The sequence below is a fragment of the Amblyomma mixtum genome, chromosome 10 (assembly GCF_055824585.1).
Source record: "Amblyomma mixtum isolate Tamu chromosome 10, ASM5582458v1, whole genome shotgun sequence".
NCBI classification, from domain to species: Eukaryota; Metazoa; Arthropoda; class Arachnida; order Ixodida; family Ixodidae; genus Amblyomma; species Amblyomma mixtum.
This window is the reverse complement of record NC_143021.1, coordinates 130,211,696-130,226,817: the sequence shown is the minus strand read 5'-3', so window position 1 is coordinate 130,226,817 and position 15,122 is coordinate 130,211,696. Positions and strand designations below refer to the sequence as shown.

The 15,122-nt window shown below is 49.9% G+C and overlaps 1 protein-coding gene across 1 annotated transcript in view; it reads right to left on the bottom strand.

Moving 5' to 3' along the window:
* The window catches only part of LOC149326947 (uncharacterized), a 104,241-nt gene that overhangs the window by 57,665 nt on the left and 31,454 nt on the right, over positions 1-15,122 (bottom strand). The gene's annotated exons all lie outside the window — the stretch shown is intronic.

Below are 15,122 nucleotides of genomic sequence, written 5' to 3'. Positions count from 1 at the left end.
CTTCTTTTGTGCGAGATTTTTTAATGTTCGCTTATTACAATGTGCCGTGACGCGGAGCATGTTCCTTGTGTGCAAAGTTTGCAGCAAGAGTACGCGTTCTTTTGCATTTATTACAAGCATAAAATGCGAACTTATGCACAAGTGATATGTATTTTTTTACACACAAAGCTGTTCTCGCCAATTTCTTGAAAGCACACCCTACCAAGCTACTTTTGCTTGTAGAGAATTTACGCGGCCGCAGTGGAGGAGCAGAACAAGAGGCCCAGCATGACAGGCTTCTCGAACCGAACAGCCCGTGCCGTGCTTGTACACCAATCGTGCGCCGCTCAACTTTATTTTCTTCTTTTGCCGGCTATGAACGCCGATCTTAGCGCATCCCCTTTACTGTGTCGCTCTGTGCTAGAGGGCCCCCCGCCCAGACGGAACGGCGAAATGTGACGGGGCAGGGATGAGGATGCCTCGGCGGCAGGCAGGTCAGCAGATAAGCCAGCAGCATCCGAGGGGATCTCGTGGGGAGGCGTCTCCATGTATGCGGGTTTGAGGCGATCCAAGGAGACTGCCTCTTTACGACCATCCAGTAGGATAGTCACCCACTTTGTCGTCTTGTTGGGGAGGGGGTACGGGCCGTCGTATGAGGGGGTAAGAGGCGCCTTTACATAGCCTTGCCTTAGAAAATCATGCGTAGAGGACGCAAGGTCTGGTTGTACAATGCCCTGATGGTCGGAATATCGAGGCGGGATTGGGTGCAGGTGTTGAATGGAGTCCTGAAGGCATTGAAGGGACTGCAGTGGCTGGCTTGAGGGAGCCGAAGCAGCGAACAAGTCTCCGGGAAGCCGCAGGGGTGCACCGAAGACGTGTGCGGCCGCCGAACAGCCAATGTCACTACGTAGAACGGCGCGTAGGTAAAGAAGCACCATAGGAAGGTGGTAAGCCCAGTTTTCGCGTCCCAGGCGTGGAGTGAGGTCAGTCTTAAGCTGAAGATGGAGCCCCTCGACCATGCCGCTGGCACAGGGATAGTAGGCCATGGTGCGGCAGTGTTTAGTGCCGAGGAGACAGGTGAGGGAAGTGAAAGGGGTTAAATTCGAACTGGCGACCGCGATCCGTGGTAACAATGCCGGGGCAGCCGAAGCGGGAAACACATGCTGAAACGAAGGCTTTGGCAACTGTTTCCGCAGTAATGTCTGGAATAGGCACTCCTTCGGGCCAACGAGTGAAGCGGTCAATCATGGTGCGAATGTACCGGCAGCCATGAGAGGGAGATAGTGGTCCAACCAAGTGCAGATGGACGCGGTCAAAGCGACAACCAGGTGGCAGGAAAGACTGGGGTGGAGTCTTTGTATGGCGGGTCACTTTGGCGGACTGGTAAGCAAGGCACGAGCATGTCCACTGGCGAACGTCGGTGTTAATGTTCTGCCAGACGTACCACTTGGTCTTAGGAAAACGTAGCGCGAAAAACGAGACACAGAAAAGGTGAAGCCAGGACACGAGCGCTTTCTCACGCCTGAATTTTTATTGGAAAGGTTGTCAGAGTATATACTGTAGATATGGAAGAGGGGAAGGATGATGAAATACAAAACAACAACAAAAAAGAACAAGACGAGGAGAAAAAAGGGCAGGCGGTGAAAGCAAGTACACAGCAACATATAACACGTGCAGTGTTACTTAACAACCGATTCAAAGTACACCATCTCACTTTTTGTCAAGGCGATGGATGCGTCACTAACACACTTTTCCCCTCCTTTCGCGATATGGAAAGCTTCAATAATCTCTCTCGTACGCTGATTATTTACTTTGCCAAATATGTGCCGACTGTGTGCCGACTAGCCCCGTTTAGCTTACTTCTGTACCACTGGGTAACGAGGCGGTGTGCGGCTGTGATGCTGGGATGGCAGTTGTCGTGAAGTGAATGGAAAATGGTGCGTTAAAACGCCTCCGAGATGAATGGACGCAGTAGAGCCGATGGCATGTCACACCAGAGCAATCTCTGCACAAGCGGATGAGGCACGAGCCGCAGACGCAGGGTACGGGAATGGCCACGCAGGGCTTGAAGCTCAAGGTCTTCTAGCTGCGCCCGGACCAAACATTCCCAGTCCACAGCAGATGTAGACATGCCGATGTAGCTAATGCGTGAAAGTGCATAGGCTGCCTCATTGTCGATGCCTTTTATGTGCCGAATATCTCCTGTGAACTCCGATATGTAGGCAAGCTGACGAAGTTCGCGGTCGACGTACTTGGAACAGTTCGTACGGAAAACATACGCCAGAGGCTTATGATTCGTGAGAACGTAAAACGGCTGGCCCTCCAAGAAGTGGCGGTAATGCTGGATGGTGCAGTATATGGCGAGCAACTCACGGCCAAATGCGCTGTAGCGAGTCTCGGCAGGTTGGAGCTTGCGAGGGAAGAAACTCAGTGGGTGTCACTCGGAGTCAATTTTTCTGCGAGACAACAGCATCAATGGCCACGCTGGGAGCATCCACCCGATACGAGTGGGCGCCGAAATCCTAGGGTGGATGAGAAGGATCGCATCGGCGAGGACTTGTTTTGCAGCCGTGAAAGCAGCCTGAACTTCGGGAGACCAGGAAAATCAGAGGATGAGGATTTGGTCGTGCGAACAAGGTCGGTCAGGGGGTGAGGAAGCTCGGTGCAGTACGGGATAAACCGCCGTGGAAAATTCACTCGGCCCAGCAACTCGTGGAGCTTGCGTAGAGTAGTGGTTACTGGGAAGTCTTTAACAACTTTGACGTGAGAAGGCAATATTCTAATTCCCTACAACGGGATATGGTGGCCAGGAACTTGAGCTCAGAAGAGCCGAAGACACATTTCTGGGAGTTGACGACCTTGCAAATTCTTTGAGGCGTTGAAAAAGTTCCCGGAGGTGCCGCTCTTGATCCTGGAGAGTACAACTCGCGACGAGGGTGTCGTGAATGTAGGCGATTGCAGCCGGGAGTCCGCGCGTCACTTCATTAAAGAATCTTCGCGAAGTTTGTGCTGTGTTGCATATCCCAAAGGAAATGCGCAGGTACTCAAACAGGCCCAAGGGTGTAGTGATGGCCGTCTTCGGGATATCGTATGGCACACTTTGACAAGATCCACTTCACTAAAGACCTTGCATCCCTCCAGATGTCCAGTGATGTCTTGGATGTGTGGAAGGAGATAGCTGTGGTGGACAGTGTGAGCGTTGAGAGCCCAGTGGCCACCGCACGGACGCCAGTCACCCGGTTCTTTCTTGGGCACCAGATGGAGCGGTGAGGCCCAAGTGCTGAATGAAGGGCGAATAGTACCCAGCTGGAGCACATGGTCGAATTCCCGTTTAGCAGTCGCTAGACGTTCACCGAAGAGGCGGCGCGGACGAGCTGCGACGGGTGGACCACGGTAGACAATGGGGTGGGTTATACAATGCCCAGGTGGCTGCCGGAGATTACAAGACCTCGTGACCTCGGGAAAGTCTGCGAGGACTGGGCGTACGGGCATAATGGGATCAGCGTGCGGATTCCAGTCGAAGCGACAGCCGATATAACGCCACTGATAATGGGATCTACTGAGAGATCTACTGTAGATCTACAGGTAGATCTACTGCGACAGCTCTACTTCACCAAAAAGAATTAATTTTACATAATATTGAAAGGAAGCTACAAACACTAGGATTATTTGCGGATTTCTCCAAGGCTTTTGACAGAATCAATCATAATATCCTACTAGACAAACTGTCTTGCTATGGTGTTCGTGGTATTTCTTTTCATTTGGTTCAAAGTTACTTGACAAATAGTCATCAAGCAATATGTATAGGAAATGAAATGTCCTCATTACAAAAAAATAAGCATGGCGTACCTCAGGGGAGTATTCTCGGCCCACTGTTTTTCAATGCTTACATCAATGACCTTGTATCTCTAGATAGCACTATAAATTATGTTATATACGCCGACGACACCAGTACATTTTTTACAGGAAGCAATCCAAATGACCTTGTCAAATCCGCCAACCTATTCTTGGACAAACTATGTAAATGGTGAAGCGCTAATAGCCTAAAAATAAACTGTTCCAAAACAAAAGCAGTTCTCTTTCAAGCTAAACAAACAAATGTTCGCATTAATTCACTGAAGTTCGATAACACTGAAATAGAATTTTCTTCATCAGCAAATTCCCTGGGTGTCGTTTTTGATGAAAACATGCTATGGGATTTTCACGCAGAAAACATACAAACTAAACTGTGCAAAGCATTAGGTATATTGAGAAAAGTACATTTTTTAACTCTCCCCAAAAAACTAATGCTCTATAACACGCTTTTTGCACCTCATCTATTATATTGTCATCTTGTTTGGGGTACTGGCACTAAGAAATCACTAAATAGATTGGTTACATTACAAAAACATGCAGTTAGAGCCATTTCAAACTCTCCATATAATGCCCATACTTCTGACCTATTCCTTAAATACAAGATTACTAAAATTCCCACGCTTTATGAGCGCCAGTTGCTGCCATCTTTGAAACCTGAAATCCATAAAAATATAACAACATTACGAGCCGTTGCAAATTTGCAGATTAACATATCATCTCGCTCCACCCGCCACCATGAACACTGGCACGTTCCGCGATCACGTACTAACTACGGTCTCCAGATGCTTCGAAACAGGCTGCCTAGTACACTTAACAAATATAAGCTAACGGAAGAGCAGCTGCGGGTTCTAACCAAGAAAAAATTATTCGACATTATTAACTAACCTATACTGTAAGATTTGATTGTATTTTTTAACTAATGCACTCATTCATTGTTTTTGCACTTATCTTGTTCGTATATTTTTTTCCATTTGTTCCTTGTTATTCTTCCCATCATATATATTTTATGTCCTTCTGAACTGTCGTGCTTGCTGCCATGTTGTTTGGGGAGACGTTGCCAGTCAAGCTGCCCTTGACGCAGCTTTTATCCCGTCACCCCCGCCACACCTAGTACATGCCCTGTACTTGTTGTGGGAAATAAACTGAAACTGAAACTGATGGAAAGTCGCGTCATACTGTCGATGAGACGGTTTCGACGCATGCTGAGGTCCAGATGAAAAACCGTCAGGAAGTCGGATCCGAGGATGGGTTGCTAGACGTCGGGGCGAACGAAGACCCACCCGAAACGTGCGCCACAGGCCAAGGTACAAGGTGAGGAACCGGAGACCATATGTGGTATGGAGGTTGAGTTGGCCGTGCGGAGAGTAAGTCCAGGTGACTTGGAAGTACGCTCAGCCTTGAAGGATGGCCGTACGCTGACTTCAGCACCAAATCTACGAGGAAACGCAGGACGGAAATGTGATCCATGACTACGAAAAGGCATCTAGGGTGAAGGGTGAGGTTAAATGCCGCCGTGAGTAATCTCGCCGCGGGTTTTCCGACCAGATACACGGTGGAGTGAATTGCTGGGCGCGGTGTTGAAAAGTGCGGTGATACCAGGAAGTACGCTGACTGCGAGGAATGGAAGAGCGCAAACCTCTCGGCTAAGACGAACGGTGGCGAGGACTTGAGGAGAAGCCGTGCTGGGCATGTGAGGACGTCCGAAGGGCATCGAGAGAAGCGACTAGCTGGCCGATTCGCGTCTCTAACCGTGAAAAGACCGAGGAGAAAACTCTTATAGACCGGAATCGCCACTGTATGCAATTTAAGTGGTCGCAGTGCAGCAGCAGAACAAGAGGTCTAGCACGACAGTCTTCTGGAACCGAACAGCTCGTTCCGTGCGTGCGCACCGATCAGGTGCCGTTGAACTTTATTCATCTTTGCGCCTCCGCTTTACAGCATCGCTTTTGCTACAACCTCACCAGCGTGATCATGCCTTTCTGGCCGAGATCTTTTATTGCGAAAGCAATACTACTCCCAAGAACGGCCTTTCGCGTAGCGGCGGCCACTTCGCACGTTTGACCTTTAGAATGACCCCTGACGTCATACCATGCATAGTGACGTCATAGCATGACGTCATGCCAGGAGCGAAACACGGGCTACCAACTCGGCTCATCGGGTAACAGCGGCCGCTTGGCACGGCGCGCCGCGCTCCTCCCGCTAGAGGCGCTAGTGAAGTTATGGCGTGACGTAATACCAGAAGCAAGAGACGGGCTACCAACTTGGCTCTTCGGGTAACGGCGGCCGCTTGGCACGGCGCGCCGCGCTCTTCCCACTAGAGGCGCTGCACATGCGGTATAAAACACATGCTTTCGCAAACTACCAGGCTTAACGAAAGCTAAGCCCCCGCCAATTTTTTATGTGGATGAACCGCTTTAGGGGAATGATAATACAAAACGTTCGATGCCTTGACGGCATGGAGGTCGGTTGAAAGCCTCGTCTACGATCCTCGACAAAGTTGTAAGGATGCCGTAGTGAAGCTCCCGCAGCGCATCTCCGCGCAGACCATGTGTCATAAATTTCGGCGCATTTTTTTTAAAACTAAGAAACAAAACAGCGCCGCGCGCACGGCATCTCGCCAGCGCGGTCGTAAAACGGGGAATAAGGAAATCCCTGCGTGTGCGCGCCCCCTCTACCACCGCTCGCCGGAAGGAATGAGTCAGCCACGATGCCGATTTCTCTCGAACGTCGGAGTCGCTTCTGCTGATAACCGGGGGAAAAGGGCGCAGCCTTGCGTGCACTAAGACATGTTCCCCTCGCCCGTCAGCGACGGCGCCGGGCTAGAACCTTTGCGAAGCGTCTCCCGACTTTGACCAATGAGGACGCGCGGCCGGCGCGGGAAGGAAAGGGGGACTGCACGGCCGACACCGCGTGTATGTGCGAGCCTACTTTGGCGCGGAGAACAAACAGACGCGGACCAAGCCTATATAATAAGGGCATTGACCGCTGTCAGATTAGTCAGAGCCGCCGTTAAGCTTCGAAGAAGCGCGCCTGCTTGACTCTCGGGACCACACCACTTGACCAGCAACGTACCAACGAGGCATCGTGCGCCAGTCTGCGAGACAGCGTCGTCGTGGACGTCTGGTCGTCGGACTGTTGCAGTGCCCGGTGAACAAAATGTGTTTTGTTTGTTTGCCTCTCTCTTGTGTTAGTGCACTTTAGGTGCAATATTGCCTTTTTATTGTATTCTCTCACGAGTTTAACTTTGCATGAGTTGCATTGTTTTTGTTAATCCCTTTGTACGTGTTTGTACTAGTGATTGTGAAATCCTCTCTATCGTCTCATTGCTGTATAAACATTGTTTCGTTGTGAACCTTTGGCTCCGACCCATTCTCTGGCTTGCGACCGGCGAAAGCTGGGCACCAAACGACCAAAAACCTATTGTCACTTGGTAGCTGGTCTCTGCTGAGCTTGCCACGCTGAGTCGAGGGCATCTCCTTTGTGTCCGAGACCTCTGCCCCCACACGCTCTAAGGGTGTCTGGGAGCTTCACGCCTAAAAGTGCGCGAAGTTGGGTGACATATATTCTGGCGTCCGCAACAGGACGTTTGGTGTTTGTAAGCGCAAAGAACGGAGAAAGAGTTGGAAGGAGTTTACTAAGAGGTCGTAAACGAGGGTTAGCAGTAGCACGGTATTATGAGGTGCCGCGCGGAAACGGTTAGTGAGGTTCACCGTGGAGAGGTATTCGTTGCCTTGAGTACAGAGTTCGGTCCACAAATATGAGTTTAAAGGAGCTACTAGAGGCCGGCATCCAGAAGGGGTTGTCCGGAGCCGGACTGTGTAAATGGGTGGACCAGGAAAGAGAGAGGGCCGAGAAAGAAAAAGAGAGAGAACTTGAACTCAAAATGAAGCTCCTTGCCGAGAAACTGGAACTGCAACATGCTGCGAACCACTCAGCTGAAGTTCATAGCACTAGGGAAGAATGTAGCAGCTTCCGGACAGATGCCAGCAGGTTGCTTCCTAGATTTGAGGTAAAAGGGACAATCTGGACGCATTGCTCAAGCGATTCGAAGGGATCGCGGTGAGCCAGAATTGGTCAGACTGTGAATGCGCTACCGTTCTTAGCACGTGTCTGAGCGATGAAGCACTAAGTGTATTCGGGCGACTGTCTCCTGAAGATGCAGCAAGTTATAGCAAGGTGAAAGCCGCTTTGCTTAAACGATTCCGACTCACCGCCGAGGGATTTAGGGACAGGAAAGCCCACAGATGGAGAAACGGCAACCCAATATGACGCGCTATTAATCCACTATTTCTATCTGTGGACGGAACTGTCGGAAATCGCCCAGGAGTACAGTCCACTCCGCGAGCCGCTCATCAAAGAACAATTCCTGAACAGCTGTCACCCGAACTTGTCTCGGTACCTCAAGGAGAGAAGGGCCAAAGCCCTCTCCGAAATGCTAGCCCTTGCCGACCAATTTTTTGAAGCCCAAGGAGGAACGAATCTGACCAAAATTAAGAATGGAAATTCGGAAAGCGCACAGATATCCGACAGCCGCGATACCGGATCCAGCCCAAAGCCTCCACCGAAATGCTACCTGTGCAACAAGACAGGCCACTACGCGTCTAACTGCCGCAACAGCGCTACGAACAGTGGCCAGACAGCGTGTTTCAAGTGCGGACGGAAGGGACACAAAGCCGCGGCTTGTTCCAGCCCGGGAAAGTCTATTCCCCATGTATCGTGGGTGCGGGCCTCGTCAGGTGTTCAGCTGGAGGAAGTGGACGCAAACGGCTTTGTCGAGCTGAAGAACGGCAAGAAGGGTCCCGTTGTAAACGCCGTAGTGAACGCGTGGCCCGAAGCCGTAAATCACAGGATGCCTGTCTCGAAAGGGAAGGTAGGACAACGAAAAATTTCAGTGTTGCGAGACACCGGAAGCAGTGCTGTCATAATAAAACGAAGATTGTTGCGAGATAAGGATCTCACCGGAACGAAGAGTCTTGTGCGTCTAGTGGACGGCTCATTCCAACGCTTACCGGAAGCTAGAGTGCATGTACAGATTCCCTACTACAGCGGAAAACTGACTGCACTGTGCATGGAATGTCCCATATACGACCTCATATTGGGTAACATGAAGAGGGCAAAATTTCCCAAGGACCTACACGATAGCCGCGAGGGAGAAACATCTGAATCCTGCACGTCGGAGCGTCGCAGGGATCGACAGGATAAAAAGCGGCGAAGGAAGCGCGAGCGTGCTACCGCAAGAAAGGAAGCAACAAAAATATCTCTCAAGAAGAAACGGAAAAATCCAGCGCAGGAACGTTCCGCGCAAGAGAAACCCTCTTCGCAAGAAACATGCGGGAACAAAGTAAACAGCTGTGAGAAGCTGGAGGATAAGCAAGTAAGTGGCCGCATCGGAGCACGAATGCCGAAGGAAGGAAGGAAGGAAGGAAGGAAGGAAGGAAGGAAGGAAGGAAGGAAGGAAGGAAGGAAGGAAGGAAAAGGCAAAGAAGGACACGCGGAAACAACGTGTCTAGAATTTCTGCTAAGTTCAGCGCAAGGCAGACTCTGGAAATGATCCTCGTGCTGATCGGCACATTGCTTCGGCTGTTTTCCTGCCGCACTGCCGAATTCGGGAAGATGGCCAAGAGTGTGTTCACACCGGTCTTTATTGTGATGCAAGTGCCTTGGAACCTGTCCAATGTATTTCTCGCATGTGCATGTCGCCCCGAAACCTTGCTGTATGCATCGAATATGGCGGAATCTCTCAAAGGAGAAGGCGCAGAGGCCAACACTGCTAGAGCGAAGTAGTCGCATAAGGAAGAGAGCAACGAGTGCGGCCGAAACCTTGAGAGAAACAGTTCTGTTCCGAACCCACAGTGTAGGCTATTATGAGTCGTGGTAGCAGCATCACACCGCTGCCACCAGTTATTGCGGCTCAGGTAGCATGGTCGGGTCGGAGAGGGGATGAGGAAGGTCGGAGACGAGGTTAAGGGAAGACATGAAGAAGAACTTTATACAAGTGTATTTACATATATACAAACAGCAACTGAGAGAATGTCTCAGTAAGAGAGTCTCAAAACAAGGAGCTTGATGATAAGAAGCTACATGACGATGAGCTCAGATGGTCAGGAGGTACTCGGCCGCACTCGGCGCCGAGTTTTATATCGTTTCTTTTCCCTGGGCTCCCTAGATGGGGGCAGGGCTTGTCGAGGAAGGAGTGTCCTGAATGTCCAGTGAGGCACCCATCAAACACCTTTTCATTAAGGAACACGCCCCCGACACGTGTGAGGAGAGAGAGAAGGATGCCACCTGCGTCGCGTAGACGCTGGAATGTTCTCGAACAGCGTTCCCGCGCATTTCATATGGTCGCCCGTGCAGGGTCGCACGTGTGGTTGGTTGCACGCGCAAGCCCGCGCAGTGTAGGGAAACGGTCGCTGCAAGACGGATGCTGCTGTCAAACTTGATGACTGGACCCGGCTGACACCCGGGCTCCTTGGAATGTCAAGTACTCCCGACTGTGGCAGCTAACTTCTTTCTGTGTTGTAGGGTGCACTGCAGAGCTGGCTGGCCAGTTGCGGGCTGGATGACTGACGTCGCTTCCGTGGCTAATTCAGGCGTTGACCCCGCGTGCCTTTTGTGACTCATCGGCATTCCGCTGCAACTGCGCCGATTTTTCCTCACGAAGAAGGCGAAATGTAACAAGGCCAAACCTGGAAGTATAGGCGAAAGTATGCCTCATACTTGTGTGCTTCCTGTATGCAATGTTGTGTTAATGTACTGCCCAATCGCGGCGTGTTTTTATGTGCATTGTGAACATTGCATTTAGTTACGCATGTGGAAACATCATTGTATTGATGTATGCATTTTTACGTGCAGTTTGTGAGCGCATGCATGTGAGCGCGAATTGTACCGCCTAACTGCGGCGTGTTTTCAAGTGCATTCTTGCCATTGCATTGTGTGATTCATGTGGAAACATCATTGTATTGATGTATGTGTTTCGGCATTCGCCGTAGAGTTTGTGAGTGCATGCATGTGCACTTGAATTTTGTGATTTGTGAATATTATTGCACAATATTCTAAAAAGAAGGGGCGGTGTCAAAAAATTCGGCGCATTTTTTTTAAACAAAGAAACAAAACAGCGCCGCGCGCACGGCATCTCACCGGCGCGGTCGTAAAAAGGGGAAGAAGGAAACCCCTGCGTGTGGGTGCCCCTTCCACCACCACTCGCCGGAAGGAATCAGTCAGCCCCGACGCCGATTTCTCTCGAACGTCCGAGTCGCTTCTACTGCTAACCAGGGGAAAAGGGCGCAGCCTTGCATGCACTAAGACGAGTCCCCCTCGCACGGCGGTGACGGCGCCGCGCTAGAACCCTCGCGAAGCGTCTCCCCACTCTGACCAATGAGGACGCGCGGCCGGCGCTGGAAGGAAAGGGGGACTGCACGGCCGACACTGCCTGTATGTCGCGCCTACTTTGGCGTGTAGAACAAACAGACGCGGACCAAGCCTATATAAGAAGGGCATTGACCGCTGTCAGATTAGTCAGAGCCGCCGTTAAGCTTCGCAGAAGCGCGCCCGCTTGACTCCCAGGTCCACACCACTCGACCAGCAACGGACCAACGAGGCAACGTGCGTCAGAGTGCCGGACTGCTTCGTAGTGGACCTCTGGTCGTCGGACTGCGCAGTGCCCGGAGAACAAATTGTGTTTGGTTTGTTTTCTTCTCTCTTGTGTTAGTGCACTTTAGGTGGAATATTGCCTTGGTATTGTATCCTCTCTCGAGTTTAACTTTGCACGAATTGCATTGTTCTGTTCAACACTTTGTATGTGTTTGTACTAGTGATTGTGAAGTCCTCTGTATCGTCTATAAACTTTGTTTTGTTTGTGAACCTTTGGCTCCGACCCATTCTCTGGCTTGCGACCGGCGAAAGCTGGGCGCCAAGCGACCAAAAACCTCTTGTCACTTGGCAGCTGGTCTCCGCTGAGCTTGCCACGTCCTTGTCGAGGGCATCTCCTTTGAGTCCGAGACCGCTGCCCCCACACGCTCTAAGTGTGTCTGGGGGCTTCAGGCTAAAAGTGTGGGAAGTTGGGTGACACCGTGTCTTATGTCAGCCTTGCTAAAGGGTTCTGTACTTGTATGCAACTCGAGAAGGAAGCGGCGTTTTCCTGACAAAGTACCCCATTCCCGCCAATGGCGTCAGCCGATTCTCATGAACGTGCTAGGCTGAAAATGCAGCGAGCGGCATGACCATGCATGGAGGCGATTATCTCCGAACATGGAAAGAAGCATCTGTCTCCATTCATCTGCCACTCCGGACGATGTCTCGCTAGTAGGCCTATAGCAGATATAGCAGCTACTTTGACTACGGATAAAACAACTTGCTTCAGTGGAGCTTCCAGTTCCATGGCGCAACCTGTCCAATAAAAAAGAAGGGACCAGAACTCTGCGCGAGGAGCATCGGTTGCTATTTGATTTCGAACTTCATTACCTGAGGCGCGCTGCGTACTCTCCGCTGTGTGCCCGCTTCTTGCTCACGACCACTGCTTTACAGGCGGTGAATCGATTGGGGCGGGAGACGCACCGCAGTTGATTGCGTTGACCACAATTCATGCCAAGCTATAGGTACTGAAACTTCCCTAGGTTCTCCCTATCCTAGATCCCCGCCCATGCGCATTAGTTTCGACTACAAAACTGCTCCTGCCTCGCGCTTACGACGCATTTCGCTTAACTGTAAGACCACTTAGCTAAGCAGCACACACGAGTTGCTTGGCGTTGTAGACTCTCGGCGCGCGCATAGCCGGTGGCCAGGTGAGGTTTCATTGCATATTTATTATTGTTGATTATTTTATCTTTCACGTTGCTGTGGCCGTCTAGCTTGCTGCTAAGAAAATAATCTCGAATCTATACACGTAATCTCGAATCTATACAGAACCGTGCTGCACGCTTCATCGCTCGCGATTATAACCGCCATTCCAGCGTCACTAACATCAAGTTATCGCTATCACTTGAGTCTTTAGAATCACGTCGTACCGTAGCTCTTCTTTGTTTATTTCATAAAATGATTTTCAGTCTTCACAGTCACACATTACCTTTGTCACGGCCATGTCGCACATCTCATCGCCTCCATAATCATAGCAGCTTTACGCGTATTTTTGGTCATACAAAAGCATTCAACATGTCTGCTCTCCCACGTGCCATAAACTATTGGAACAGCCTTCCTGACGATGCTACTAATACCAGAAATCCTGCTACATTTCGTGATAAAATAACCGCAATCCTCGCCTAGTGTCTCAGTTCTCTGTATTCTTGCGAAAAATGTTTTATTGCTGCTTAGTGTGAACTAACTTGTGCACTTTTTAGCCTCACTGTCAAATCGTGTTCCATTTCCATGTTGCCACATTTTGAAACGTAATTATTGTGTGTTGTATTACTTTATTTGTATTCTACTGAGTGCCTCCTGCTAACTATTGTATAACGTTTTTCTTCTGTCGGTTTTTTTTGTTCTTTTGTGTTTTTTTTTGCGCTGTTCTCTAACTTCAATGCACTGCCCCACTCACACAATACTCCAATGTAAAGGAGCCGTGAGTAACTTGAATAAATAAATAAATGTTTTTCAAGAGCAAGATAAGTAACTTTATGTTTCGGTGACCTGCTAGTTTTAACGGGATAGTGTTAACGTTCCGTGTCGTGGAAAAGTCGGCTTCGGCGTCCTTGGCTGTGAACAATAAATCACAACGGAACAAACAATGAATTAAACTGAGGAACACGTCAGAATGTTCAACCTGACGCGAAACTTCTCAGTGAGGTTCGTGTAACCAGCAGGAACGTTACTGAGCTGAAAACAAAGATGGGTTAACTTGGGTCGTTGTGGGAATTGTAACCAGATGTATGGGATTGGGACAGGAGAACGCTACGCATAGGCCACGAAGGCTCCTCGGTTGAAGCTGAAAAGAGGTGGGCGTAGTGATTGCGTTGTGGTCTTACAGTCAGTAATGTAACTTAAGAGTTATATACTAATGCGGGCATGAGTAATTATGAGTATGCTATTTAGGATTTAGGTAACTATTTTTATTTATTTATTACAAATACCTCAAGGGCCCTCGGGTGAGGGCTTTACATGACGGGTGGGCTAGCAACCTGGTGTTAATAACAGATTTTTTCGATGGCTTTCTTGAAATGGTCCGGGTTTGTATGAAGGGTGGTACTTTTGGGAAGACTGTTCCAGGCACGCGCTGTTTGGATGAAGAAGGAATGAAGATGGGTCACGGTGCGAGCAGGGGGTGGGTAAACGGCATTTTGGTGGCTTGTGCGGGCTGAAGAACGATGAGCAGGCTGGCTGGAACAGTGGTAATAAAAGTTATGATACATTTTGTGGTACAAGCACAGCCTTGCAACTGTACGACGTTGCTTGAAGTTAGGTAGGCATGCATTATTTTTGAGGGAAGTAACACTGGTGGAGTATGAGTAGTTTGAGTAGATGAATCGAACGGCGCGATTTTGGGCAAGTTCAATACAGTTAGGTTAAGTTGAGCGGAGTCCCAGAGGGCACATATGTATTCTAACTTTGGCCGAATTGATCCTTTATAAACTAGTAATTTAACTGCTATGAAATAGAAGGCCATAACTTTATGCTCTTCGAAGGCGGGGCTGCGAGACTCGAACAGGGCGACACCACGTGACCTGTCCATCGGCGGCCTCACTTGAAAGAGAGCCCCTTACGTGTCAGTTTCCGGCTGAACGCGGAGGTCGCTCGGGGTTGGCTGATTATTGTTCGTTTGATATGTGGGCGTCGCGGCCGGCAGTGGTGTCGCAGCAAGATTACTGGCCTACGAAGTGAGTATTTTGTCCTTGTATTATACGCGCAGTTTTCCTCCCTTTTTTTGAGCGGCCGCCGTGGATAAGTGGTTATGACTCTCTGCTGTTGACCCGAAAGACGCTGGTTGGATCCCGTCGGCGGCGGTCGAATTCGGATTTGGGCGAAATTCTAGAAGATGGTGTAGTGCGCGATGTCAGGGTATATTACAGAACCTCAGGCGGCAGAAATTTCTAGAGCCCTTCGCTACGAAGTCCCTCATAGCCCGATTCGGTTTGGGACGTTAAACTCCCATAAACTAAACTAAGCTAAACTATTACCTTTTAATGAAATGAACAAAATAGCACGCAAAGCGTTCTACTGTAGCCCACTCACTCGTGGCCACTTTTACGTTGCTGCTCAGAGTGGAGTCTGCACAATGCGTGTAGCCCCTGTGCCATGGGAGACTCGGGAGCGTTGGATAAGCTGCAATAAGCCGCCAAGATTCAGAGCGCTGACCAGCG